This window comes from Podarcis pityusensis (genome assembly GCF_964106645.2).
Source record: "Podarcis pityusensis genome assembly, chromosome: 10".
Classification (NCBI taxonomy): Eukaryota; Metazoa; Chordata; class Lepidosauria; order Squamata; family Lacertidae; genus Podarcis; species Podarcis pityusensis.
This window is the reverse complement of record NC_138035.1, coordinates 73,836,408-73,848,737: the sequence shown is the minus strand read 5'-3', so window position 1 is coordinate 73,848,737 and position 12,330 is coordinate 73,836,408. Positions and strand designations below refer to the sequence as shown.

Genomic DNA, 12,330 nt, shown 5'->3' with positions numbered 1-12,330 from the left:
TCCTCTTGATCAGCTGCATGAATGCAGTCCGATAATCCTTTGTCAGCTGAGCTCAGTGGTAGAAGCAGTCACTGTAGCCTCACACAATTGATCGCATTGTGCAAAGGAGATCCTTATCAAGCCACATCTCACAGTTCACCAGTTTTCTTTTCTCCTATAGCTTTCACCAGGCTGGAATGAAGTGGGATAAGCAGGGCTGGCTCAAGACATTTTGCTGCCTGAGGCGGAGGACAGGATGTCAGCCTCCCCCAAGATACATACAGAAACCAATTGGATTGGTGGTTGAATCTTACTCCAGTACTGGTGAAAGGACAGAATCTTTCACTGCACTCGAGGGCAGCAATCTAGCTGCCTACTGGATGAGCCACAGGGTCTCACAGCTCTGTCCATCTGCCGCCTGAGGCTGCTGCTTTACTCTGCCTCATTGTAGGGCCGGTCCTGAGCACAAGAGAGGTCAACATCAGCAACATCTGGAGGGCCATAGGTTCCCCACCCTGATTTATAGCATACATGGCAAGTTGCAGAAACAGAACCATTAGAGGTAGCAGGAATCGTAGGTCCTTGTCAAAGGCAGAATTCTGTATTCCAAACATTGCCCACTCCTCTGTAAAACTTAGCTGAAGTGAGCAAAGTCTATAGCACTGTAGAACAAAGTATATAGGTGAATGTTATATTTAATATAGTATTACACATTCTGGGGCACAGCCATTTGACACAGAGTCCTAGCAAGGCCTATAGGGTCCCACAAATAATAATTAGCACTTAGATAGTGCCTTACTGTAGAGAACAGTAAAGAACCACTCACTAGGTCAGCGAATAAGAAATGACTCCAGATGACTGGACAGGGTAAGCTTGGCAAAAGCCTCCTTCTTCCCACTTATATAACTTATGTAGGTCTGGGCAGCTTAGAGAACATAACACTTGTGTGTAGATTGATGTGCAAGGCTGCTTCAGAGTGTGAAGCACTTCCTGATTGGCAGTTCAATATGCAATCTTACATATGCTCAATCCAGGAATAAATCTCACTGAACTCAGCAGGACTTGGTTCCAAATAAACATACCAAGAATCAAACTGGTGTCCAGTCACTACACCACAGAGGCTCAGCTAATCTCCATCGTCACTTAACTTTAGCATACTATGCTTTAGAAGGTTCGAAGCACACACACACCCTTATATTAATTTAGCCCCCCCTTACAACAACTCTGTAAGGCAGATTAGAACAGGTGGTAGTGGTGAGGGTGGGATTTTAGACTCAAAGAAAATGGCTTGTCTAAGGCCACTTTCTGAATTCATGGCAGGGAGGAGGGACTTCCTAGCTCACAGCTCGGTCTCTTAAGCACTGCACTACAATAGCATAAGATACTTCACAGGATTAAGCCCCTAAGAAATAGCAAACCCAATAAATGCAAAGTGCTGCTTGTTGTTTCTGTGGCAAGGATACTCCAATCACTAAATATGCAGAGATACTATAGATCCCAGTGCGATAGGGTTCTCCCACCTCCCCGCCTTTTGTTCCCCCTGTTTTCTACCATCTGCAGTTTTGTAACAAAACACTCTTGGCTACAACTAAATTTCCTTCCTGGCTCATAGTTGAGCAGGGGTTGGGTGGTGGAGGGCTCAAAGAGCTATGCTCCTAGAACTACTGCAAATGCACATCTCTTTTCAAGCATTCTGGATCAGATAAGAAAGGATAGCCCTTTCCTTGGGAGATGAAAGGCAGGGAGGGCAAACAATAGATGAGACAGAGCCTGAACTGGCTGCAGGCCAGGTTAGTTACTGGCTCAGAATCCCAGAGGGGACTTAAGATTGTGAAGTTAAGCCATGCTAGCCCTCTCCAAGATTACTTTCTGTCCTAAGCTTTGCTTGCAGCTGCGCAAACTTATTGACTTTTTCAGTGTTCCTGGCTCAAAACCTTAGATGCTTCCCTGAGTCGCGTTGATCAGTTTCAAAGAGTTTGTAAAGCTGTTTATAGACTGCTATGTCTTTGGAAGAAGAAGTGTGGCTTCTCCCTTACTATTACTGTGGGTCTCCTCTCTCTGTCTCGTCACCCTAGTATCCCTGACTTTATTTAGCAATGTTACTGAGCAGCCTTATATTAATATAACAAGCTAGTAGGTAAGTAAGTAAGTAAGTAAGTAAGTAAGTAAGTAGATAAAAGCCTTACACAAAAGTTCTCTTTGGAATAGTCTGCTAATTCCAAATGACAAAATTTTGGCACATATGGGCACTTTCATATACAAAACATAGTGTATTTTTAAAAAGGCATTTGCCATGTGGGGGGGGGGGGGAGGAAGTATGTTGTTTGTAACATACTATCAAACAGGTGCTGATGACAGTCACACAGTCACACCGACTTGTATCCAGTGCTGATGATGCTTCTCAGGGCTTTTCCCGCTATGCTACAAAAATCCGCAGAATACTAGTAAGTTGGCTCAGATGAGTCCATGGCAGGACACAGAAGTGAAAGCACATCCCTCAGGGAATGGCAGGGCTATTGTACTACCATAAACAGCCTTTCAAGGTGCCTCAAATTTGGCACGGCATTGCTACACATGTCCCCTATTTTTCACAATTCTGTGATGATCTGTGCACAACATTTAGGATGGATGGACCCATTAAAGTTTGGTCCATCCCAGTTTTACATGGTCCCATTTCTGTGTTAATTTGAAAGGGAAAAACCACATAGCAATACAGAAGGTCCCCCCCCCCAAACCCCTAGAACTTAAAAAGTGGTTTGAGGGCTGCAGAGCTGCATATGTCCTGTAACAATTCTTTTCTGGACCTTTAGAAGCTGTGGAACCAATCATTCAGCCTGGAGTAGGTAGCACACAAGACTCCTTTGCTTTGAATACAGTAGAACAAGTATTTCAAGGAGTGATGGAATTGGATGACATTGTGTTGCTCTCAGAGGCAAAGTACAAGGGGGAAATTGGCTGCCTCCAGTTTTTGCACGGGGGCAGCTATGCTTTTTTATACAATTCCCTCTGAGAGTGACAGAACATAATCAAGTTCCATCACTCCTAGGAAGGATTTGGTCTACTTTATTTAAAGTGCCTGTAACAAGGGGCTCCATGTGCTAGCCATCCCAAACTGAGCAGCTAACAGAGGGAGCACTGAAGCCCTCAGATTCCTTGCAAAGGGATCTGCCGGGCTGATGATTCTGAAGTGGACACAATGGAATCAGGTGAGCCTGCTTTGGAACCAGTCCTGCAGATTCCTCCTCCATCCCTGCACAACATGCAATCTTTCCCTTCATGACAAAGGTGTATGGAGTGAGGGCTTGCAAAGTTGCTGTTTCATTCCAACCACCAGTTAGTTAGTTAGTTGTGTGCATGGTGTGATCCAGTTCAGGCAAAGGGGGAAGACACAGTCAGGCATGCACCGAATCCTATTGCATCTAGCATAGCTGTGGCTTCATTTTCAACTGACCATTGCTGTTATTACTGGAAAATCCACAGAGTTATTAACCTACAAGAATTCTCAATAGCCCACCAATATCTACGATCTGAAACAGAAAAGAGAAATAGAAGAGCTTTCCTGTTTAGGCAAGCTGCTGCTTACAAGCCTGTCCATCTATATGCATGCATACATCTTGTGCTTAGTGTACTAGACACATTGCAATTAGGATTTACTTTTTAAAAGATGACTGTCATATGATCTAACAAACAAAACACAGAATGGATAAGGAGTATGAAAGGAAACAAATGAACAAACCAGAACAAATGTTTTATATGCATCATATCAAGACTCATCTGGCTGGGACAACTCAATCAGATGGGTGGAATGATGATGATGATGATTGCTAGAAACAAATACTGTAGGCAGGAGGGAGAAGGCTAAGGGGAAGAAGTAGGGCTAAAATGTCATTTGTCTGTTTACACAACCAAATAAAACCCAGTAGTGTTCAATTATGGTGTTGTTTGGTCACAAACCTGTGTATATATGCACATACACCAATTAGTTTCCGGGCCCAATTCAAAGTGCTGGTTTTGACCTAAAAAAGTGTTAAACGGCCCAGGACCGCACTACCTCAAGGACCGCCTTTTCCCATATGAACCCACCTGGACCCTGAGATCATCTTCTGAGGCCCTTCTTTGTATGCCTCCTCCGCAAGAGGTCAGGAGGGTGGCAACACGAGAACGGGCCTTCTCTGCAGTGGCTCCCCATCTGTGGAATGCTCTTCCCAGGTAAGTTCACCTGGTGCCTTCATTATACACCTTTAGGCACCAGGCAAAAATGTTCCTTTTCAACCAGGCCTTTGCTTGACTTGATTTACATCATATACCCTTTTTAAAGAATGCTGGCTCTTTTGGGGGTTTTTTATTGGGTTGTTGGTTTTGTTTTGATTTTTTGTATCTTATATTTTATGTGAACCGCCCTGAGACCTTCGGGTATAGGGCAGTATAGAAAACAAACAAACAAACAAACAGCGAGCTCAGGTGTACCTGGATCACCCAGAGGACCAGCTCCATCCTTGTGGAGAGAAAAACCAAGAATAGTAAGGCTGCATTCTCATCTCTGGAGAGACCTGAGTCTTGAAAGTTGTAGCCAAGATAAGCTGATTGGTTTTCACTCACGAGACAAAAGTGATGAGCAATGACCTCCTTTCATGCAAGTCACACAAATGGCTCATTAGAAACATCAGCAGCATCTTGCAGAGTCTGTTCAGTTTGTAATTAAATTTCCCCACTTTTTGTTTTCCAGAGGCTTGTTTGCTTTTCATTAAACAAAATGCTTTGCATCATTGAGTGTTTGCTGCCACCACAGAGACTGACTTCAAGAGGGAGCTACAGTGATAGAGGTTTGGGGAAGGGGAGGAAGAGTAAGCTAACCTTGCTTTCCATTCTCATTTGAATGCTATAGGGTGGTAGGGTCATGAAGCAGGGCAGGAGAAATTGTCCTGTCCCACATATCTAGTGCCTTATTTGTCAGGGAGTCTGATACTCAACCGGCTGCTATTTCCATGGTCAGTCAACTAGGGCTAGCACCATAGAGATGCAGGAGTAAAGCAAAGGCACCACCTGCATCCTGGAGAATCATAACCATAGGTTATGCACCAGAAGTTCAGCCTCTGTGTTAGTCTAGTCTTTTTCTGAACTCTGAAAGTCAAGCAACCAGCAAACTGTTTTGCGCTTGCCCTGCAAACCAGTATTTGGAAATTATTTCCTGTGGAAATCACAATACATTTAAAGAGCTTAATTTAAAACAATAATGCATTCAGTGTATTAGATAAACACGTCAACTAGGAACTTGATACTTTCACCATCAAATCAACTAATAACAAAAAAGTATACTCTTCGCAGGCATATACTGTTCCCTCTAACAGAAAACTCAGGTGGTTGAAAGCCTAACAGTTTAAAAGTGGAAAGGAACCACCTAAATATAAGGTTGTGGTTTCTACAAACTTGGAGAACTTCCTAGAAGTAAAGAAGTGTGCAAGTTAAAATGAACTTTTTTAGAAAAGCTGGGGAAACTGCTAGACGATAACCGATGAGGTTACAGAATGCTGGTGGTAGTCTACAGAGAGTGGGGCAAGAGTGGTCTGAGGAACCAGAAGCCAGGCAACCTGCGAGAGTCTATGGGAGCTTCTAGACAACCTGCTTATTAAGCATTAAATCCTGATTTGTCTGTGGAGAGCTTAGATAACACCCAAGCAAATGCAGTTTCCCATCACTTATTAAAAACCCCCCAAACCAAATCTTTTTGGGGGGAGCGGCTTTATTGTGTAACTGCTCAAAATCAGCTATACTTACACAACTTGATTTTATCTGTACAGCTGCTGACCATCTGATGCTAACATGCAATTGGACCTGGAAAAACGCAGAATGGGGTGGAACGGGGGCAGGGCTGGGTGCAGTGGGACTGGGCACACTGACATGCACTCTGCTGACGCATGGGGGCAGGAATGGAGCCCCTGTGCAAAATGGTTGCTGCCTGTATGCAATGGCACCCTGCCTCAGAACAGCAGCAGTCTGGAAGCAATCTGCGGGTGAGAGCAATTCAGCCACAGATAGCGGTGGGAGAATCTGCCTCTTTCCCTTTCTCTCAGTGTCTCGTTTTTTCAGTCTTAAGTTCATTTCTCCACATTTCCACATCAGTTGGGAATTCATCAGCACTTTAGTGTGACAAGTTCCTAACATACACATATTTGAACGGGATTTTCCCCAATACACACATTTCTGCAAAGAAATTTCCGTTAATGCAATGTAATTTTTTATGTTATTTTCATGAATAGATGGATTTCTCTGCACATTTTGCCGCAGTACAGACATGTTTTGTACTTGTTACTCGACTGAAGGAAAATTTTCTGTATTGCAAAATTCATAGAAATGCAGATTTTGAAGGGGGTGGGGAGCTGTGTTTTGGTTTGCATATTGTTTCAGAAGTTGTAAAGTAGGCAGGTTTGCCTTTATTGAGAATTGAATCAGATTTTCCCCACAGCCCTAGTCACAGAAAGTTCGAAGGAAAAAAGGGAAAATGGAGAGCAGGAGGGAAAGAGAGCACAGTTTACAGTTAAGTATCCCAGACAGGGAGGGAGAAGACATTTCACAAGGTTTCATAGCAGAACTCAAATTGTCCCATACAGGAATGTTCCTGGTGGAAGGCGAAAAAAGCAATACCTTTCCCCCTTCGTACCACTCAGCTGTAAAGTGTTCAGAAACGGATCTGGTAGCAATATAAGGGACAACAGGAAAAAGATTGGGAGAAGAAAAATGTCTCATTTATTCCATCCTTACTCTTGAACTCCCTCCCCACCAAGTGAGAGGCCTGGATTACAAGGGGGCAGACTTCAGGTGTGCAGCAGAATGCTGAAGCCAACACAGAGAGCTGCCCAATTCCAAATCAGACCACTGGTCCGTCCAGCTCAGTGTGGTCTACATTTGACGGGCAACAACTATGCAGGATTTCAGACATTTCAGCCCTACCTGTGGAGCTCCTGTCAGGGATTGAACCTGGCACCTTCTGCATACAAAGCAGAAAGTCTCTCACTGAGGAGCAGGCTTCGGTGAATGAGCTTACTAGCTCCCAACTTCTCATTACCTTACTTGACTTGGAGGGCAGCATTCTGACATGGGGAGCCTGTTTCTACTCGGGCAAGTGTCCATATCAGTTTCTAGGTGCAGAGGCTGGAGCCAGAGTCAATGGTACCAGCAGAGCAGTGGGACTGGAGCAGTGGCTCTCAAGTTAACTCAGCAAAGACCCAGAGGAGACTGAAGGGCTTATATAGCCACCCCCTTTCCAACTAGTCCACTGCTGGGTGATGGCTTCCTCATCCTGAGTAGATCTTTCCTCTACAGTAGACCCAAACTGGTACTCGAAGGGGCTTCCTGTCTGGTCCACCCCCCCCTTGCTCCTGAGTCCTGGAGAAGGGATGACCAAGGCGGGGGCTCTTCAAGCTGCCTCTGGATTGGAGTGGGTTTCTTCACATAGGAGTGGGATTCTGCTTGGCGCCCCATGCCTCCACTCCTGAAGAGTCCTCTCCAGGATCGGGACCAGCCACGATCCTCCCCATCTCACATGGAACCCTGCTTTTCCAGGGTTCTACTTTACCTGGGGTGCTGAACCAAGTAGGATCAGGCTACCCACACAGCCACCCTCCAGTTGCAAAGGGCATGGGGTGGCTGTGGAGCTTGCAAGAATGTTCCTGCACAAACACTCCTCAAGCTTCACCACTTCCCTGAATGCCTGAAGGGGGCTTGTGCACTACTTCCCACTACAGGCAGCAGCATCCCACCAGACATTTCAGACTGGCTGCCATTTGTCTTTCTACTCCAGGGTGCTTTGGTGGATGCATGGACTGCTGGAATCTAATTCACTGTGGGAGGCATTTTGCTGTCAGTCATTCACCGTTCTTTTTGTGTCAGGTTTTGTTCTTCCAACGCAAAAGGAGCCTGTTTTTCTTTTAAATTGTATGGTATGTTTCAAAGAAAACAGAGGATGTAATCTATATATAATGCAATAAGCCAATCAGTACAAATGTTACAGCAATATGAAATGATGGTCCTCGCAGCTATCTTTGCGTTAGGGTACAATGTAATAATAGTGTGTAAAAATCCACTCAGGCTGAAGATTTGAGCTGCAGGGCTTTGCACAAAGAGCATTTTCCATTATGGGATAGGTTTGCCCTTTAACAGACTGCAGGCTATTCAGGGAAGCTGCAGTTGATTTGTGTGAAAAATTACTCATCAAAATGTAAGGGTGGAAAGGAAGACTATTCTCTCTTAATTGAAAAATAATTGAACTTTGTAACCGTTACGGTTAAATGAAGCAAACAGTCTTCACACAAAAGCTGGGCAATGCTTATTTCAGAAAGTCAGAGGTAGGCACAGAACTGCATGTCTGTAAATTGCACAGAAAAGTGAAGCTATTTCCTCCTAACATACACCTTGGAGGACACAGGGGTGGGATTGGCTTTAAAGTTCAGTACCAACGAAGGGCACTGGCTCCTGGGGGCCGAGACCTTTTGCCCCCCTGTATTTTGGGGGTAGGGGCTGCCCCTCATGTCCCAAAAGTGCAGAGGTGAAGCACAGAGCCAAGGTGTGGCGTGGCTGCAGTGGCTCCTCCTCCTCCTCCTGCCATGAAGGGGAAGGAGGGTCGAAGCAGCCTCTCACCAGTGGCAAGAGGAGGTGGAGGAGGAGCCGCCAGCCACTGAGCATCACAGCCACCAAATTCAGCTCTGCCCCAGCTCCTCTGACAGCACATGACACCGGGAGTCACATGCACAACTAACATTGGGACGTCACAGGTGTGACGTGGGCTCCCTCAGTAGCCCTTGGAAGCTGGCCTTTGTGGCACCAGCACTTTGAATTGCGCTCAGAAATGTACTAGGAACATTTTGTTTGCTTGATTGATTTCTATACTGCCCTTTATCAAATGATCTCAAAGCAATTCACAAGAAAAAAAATACAATATAATATAAACACACAAGAATAAAAGACACTATAAACGCACAAATAAATAGTTAAAACAGAAGCAACAAAACAACAACCTCCTCTTCCACAAACAAAATTCAAAAGGCTGCAGAATATTAATCAGCCAAAGGCTTGGTTAAAGAGGAACAGTTTTGCCCTGTGCCTTAACATATATAATGAAGACACCAGGTGATTTTCTCAGGGGAGAGCATTCCACAAATGGGGAGCCACTACAGAAAAGGCCCATTTTCGTGCTGCCATCCTACGGATCTCACATGGAGGAGGCACACGAAGAAGGGCCTCTGATGATGAACACAGATTTCAAATCAGTTTACATGGGGAGAGGCAGTCCTTGAGGTATTGCAGTCCTGAGAATTTAAGGCTTTATAGGTCAAAATCAGCATTTTGAATTGGGCCCAGAAACTAATTGGTAGTCAGTGCAGCTGGGCCAGGATCAGTGTAATATGCTCAAATCGTCTTGTCCCGGTGAGCAACCTGGCTGCTGAATTCTGCACCAACTGTCTTCAGAGGCAGCCCTATGTATAATGTGTTGCAGTATTTCAGCCTAGAAGTTACCAGAGCATAGACAACAGAAGTTAGGATACTCCTGTCCAGATAGGGGTGCAGCTGGGCCACAAGTCAAAGCTGATGGAAGCCGATTGAGCCGCAAGCGATAGCAAAGGATACAGGAATACCCACAAGCTACGTACCTGCTCCTTCAGAGGGAATGTAACCCTATCAAGAGCAGGTCATCTCCCAGCCATCCGGTCTAGGGAATCACCCACTAGCAGTGCCTCAGTCTTATCTGGATTGAGCTTCAGTTTGTTGGCTCTCATCCAGTCCATTGGACATTGGTCCAGCACATCCACTGAAACACCTGCAAATCTAAAGGAGAAGCAGAGTTGTGTATCGTCAACGTATTGCTGACAGCATACTCCAAAACTCTGGATGACCCCACTCAGCCGTTTCATGTAGAAGTTAAATAGCATAAGGGATAAAATTGAGGAACTCCACATTAAAGCCTCCACAGGGCTGGAAAGCATTCCCCAAGCATCACCCTCTGGGAACGACCATCCATGTAGGACTGGAATCACCGCAAAGCAGTGCCACCCCCGACTCAGACTGCTACTCCAGAAGGATACCATGGTCAATGGTACTGAAAGCTACTGAGAGGTTGAGGAGAATTTACAGGGACCTATTTCTCTCTCCTGACAGAGGTCCTCATGCAGGGCGACCAAAGCAGTTTCTGTGCCAAAACCAGGCCTAAACCCTGATTGAAACAGATCTAGAAAATCAGTTTCTTCCTACAACACCTGGATCAGGTCTCAACCACCTGCTAAAGAACCTCACCCAAGAAGGGGAGACCAGCAACTGGCTGGTAGTTACTTAGGTTTTCTGAATCCAGGGAGGGTTTCTTAAGGAGTGGCTTTACCACTGCCTCCTACAAGCTGCCAATAGGTCCTGTTCTGAAGGTTTACACATCTTGCCATTAGTCATTTGTTCATCCTACCCTTTTCAAACTTCGCTCTCCAAACTGCAAGAAGTCTTAAAAGTGGGTTTGTTGTGCTAGGGAGAAAAAGCCCTTTAAACCACTTTAACAGCACAAACCTAAAGTTCTGGTATGTGTTCGAATCCATCCCACAAAACAGTAGAAGTGTGGAGGCCACATTGTACAATACGCCATTTGCATGGGTGGAACGAAACAGGAGGAAGAACAGTTGAGCTGGAACCGCTTCTTGTGGTTGGCACTTTTAGAAATGGTTTTGCTTTCTATTCACAAGCTTTAGCATCAGCAAATTAACCCTCTTGGTCAGAGCATCCCATTCCACAGAGGAATGTGCAAATCCTAGGCCACCTGCCTTCCTGTCTGGCAGCAGGACCCAAAAGAAGAGGAGAAAGAAACAAATGGCTGTGAGATGCACACACCCACTTGGCACACAGCCTCACCGCAGCACAAGGATGCTAACATGTGGGCAGAATTAGCATTTCTCAGAGCAGCACAGCGTGCCGAAACACACACAGCACTTCTTTAGCTATGACGCTCTCTCCCCCCCTTTGCTAATGCAGCTAAAACAAAAACACCACATGCTCCTGCCTCTAAGGTGACTACGGATGCAGCAGAAGTAGAAAGCTTTACTGCTCCTAGACTGTACCACTTCAGGCAGGGAAATCACATGTTAAAATGCCCTTTCACAGAAAAGAAGAAAACTTCCTGCACATAGAAAACATTAGAAAGAAGACTGTCTAGGAAATAACTCTTCCCTCTCACATGCTAACATTCTGCGTGGAGGATTTTTCCCCTAAGTGGCAATTTAAACATTCAACACCTGTTCCTCATTTGCAGAATGAATGGTCTCCTTCACAAAAAGATGGCACCACGTGATTCTGCTGCACTTGTAGATTAGCAAGCAGGGATTGCGTGGGCCCACAACTTCCGTCCACTTTACGTGCGCTATCAGGTCACAACAACCGTGTCCAAAATAAGGATGCATTAGAATCAAAACATTAAATAAATTGAGCTCCCCCCCCCCGCCTTTGGATATTTATACATGAGGTATTAAAGCATTCTTTGTATTGTCAGTAATGTGACTGTGAAACATATACTGGTCAGAATCAGGTAACCTAATCCACCCATTTTTCCCAGTTTCCACATATGTATGCAATGCTCAAATGCTTTTTCGTTTCTTTCTTCCCTACCTTTCTCTTGCATATTCCCCATAGGTATCTACTGGCAGCATAATTATATCTGGGAATTCAGGGTTTGTGCCAAGGCCAAGAAATTGACCACAGACTTAATTACAAAGTGAACAGCTCATGATGGGGTAGAAATTTGATTCAGTTTACATTTGAAGGTGAACCTACATAATTTGCACTTTTTGAAAGAATATGTGAACCAAAACAGAGCCCATTTTTTGAAATCTGCACTCTGGTGAATTTTGCAATGCAGTCCCCCAACCAAGTAATGTATACAAAAATGGAAGCAGGTGGTGCTGTGGACTAAAACCACTGAGCCTCTTGGGCCTACCGATCGGAAGGTTGGCAGTTAAAATCTGCACAACAGGGTGAGCTCCCGTTGCTCTGTCCCGGCTCCTGCCAACCTAGCCGTTCGAAAGCACACCAGTGCAAGTAGATAAATAGGTAAAGCTGTTGCGGGAAGGTAAATGGCATTTCCGTGCACTCTGGCATTCGCCACAGTGCTCCATTCTGCCATAAGCAGTTTAGTCCTGCTGGCCACATGACCCAGAAAACTGTCTGTGGACAAACGCTGGCTGCCTCAGCCTGAAAGCAAGATGAGCGCAGCAACCCCAGAGTCGCCTTTGACTGGACTTAACTGTCCAGGGGATCTTTACCTTTACAAAAATGCACACACTAGGATTAAGTGTGTATAATGTACAAAAATGCACTGTATTAGGGGAA

At 45.1% G+C, this 12,330-nt stretch overlaps 1 protein-coding gene across 10 annotated transcripts in view; it reads right to left on the bottom strand.

The window, feature by feature from the left end:
- FRMD4A (FERM domain containing 4A) overlaps window positions 1-12,330 on the bottom strand; it is a 411,715-nt gene that overhangs the window by 120,876 nt on the left and 278,509 nt on the right. The window lies entirely within an intron of this gene.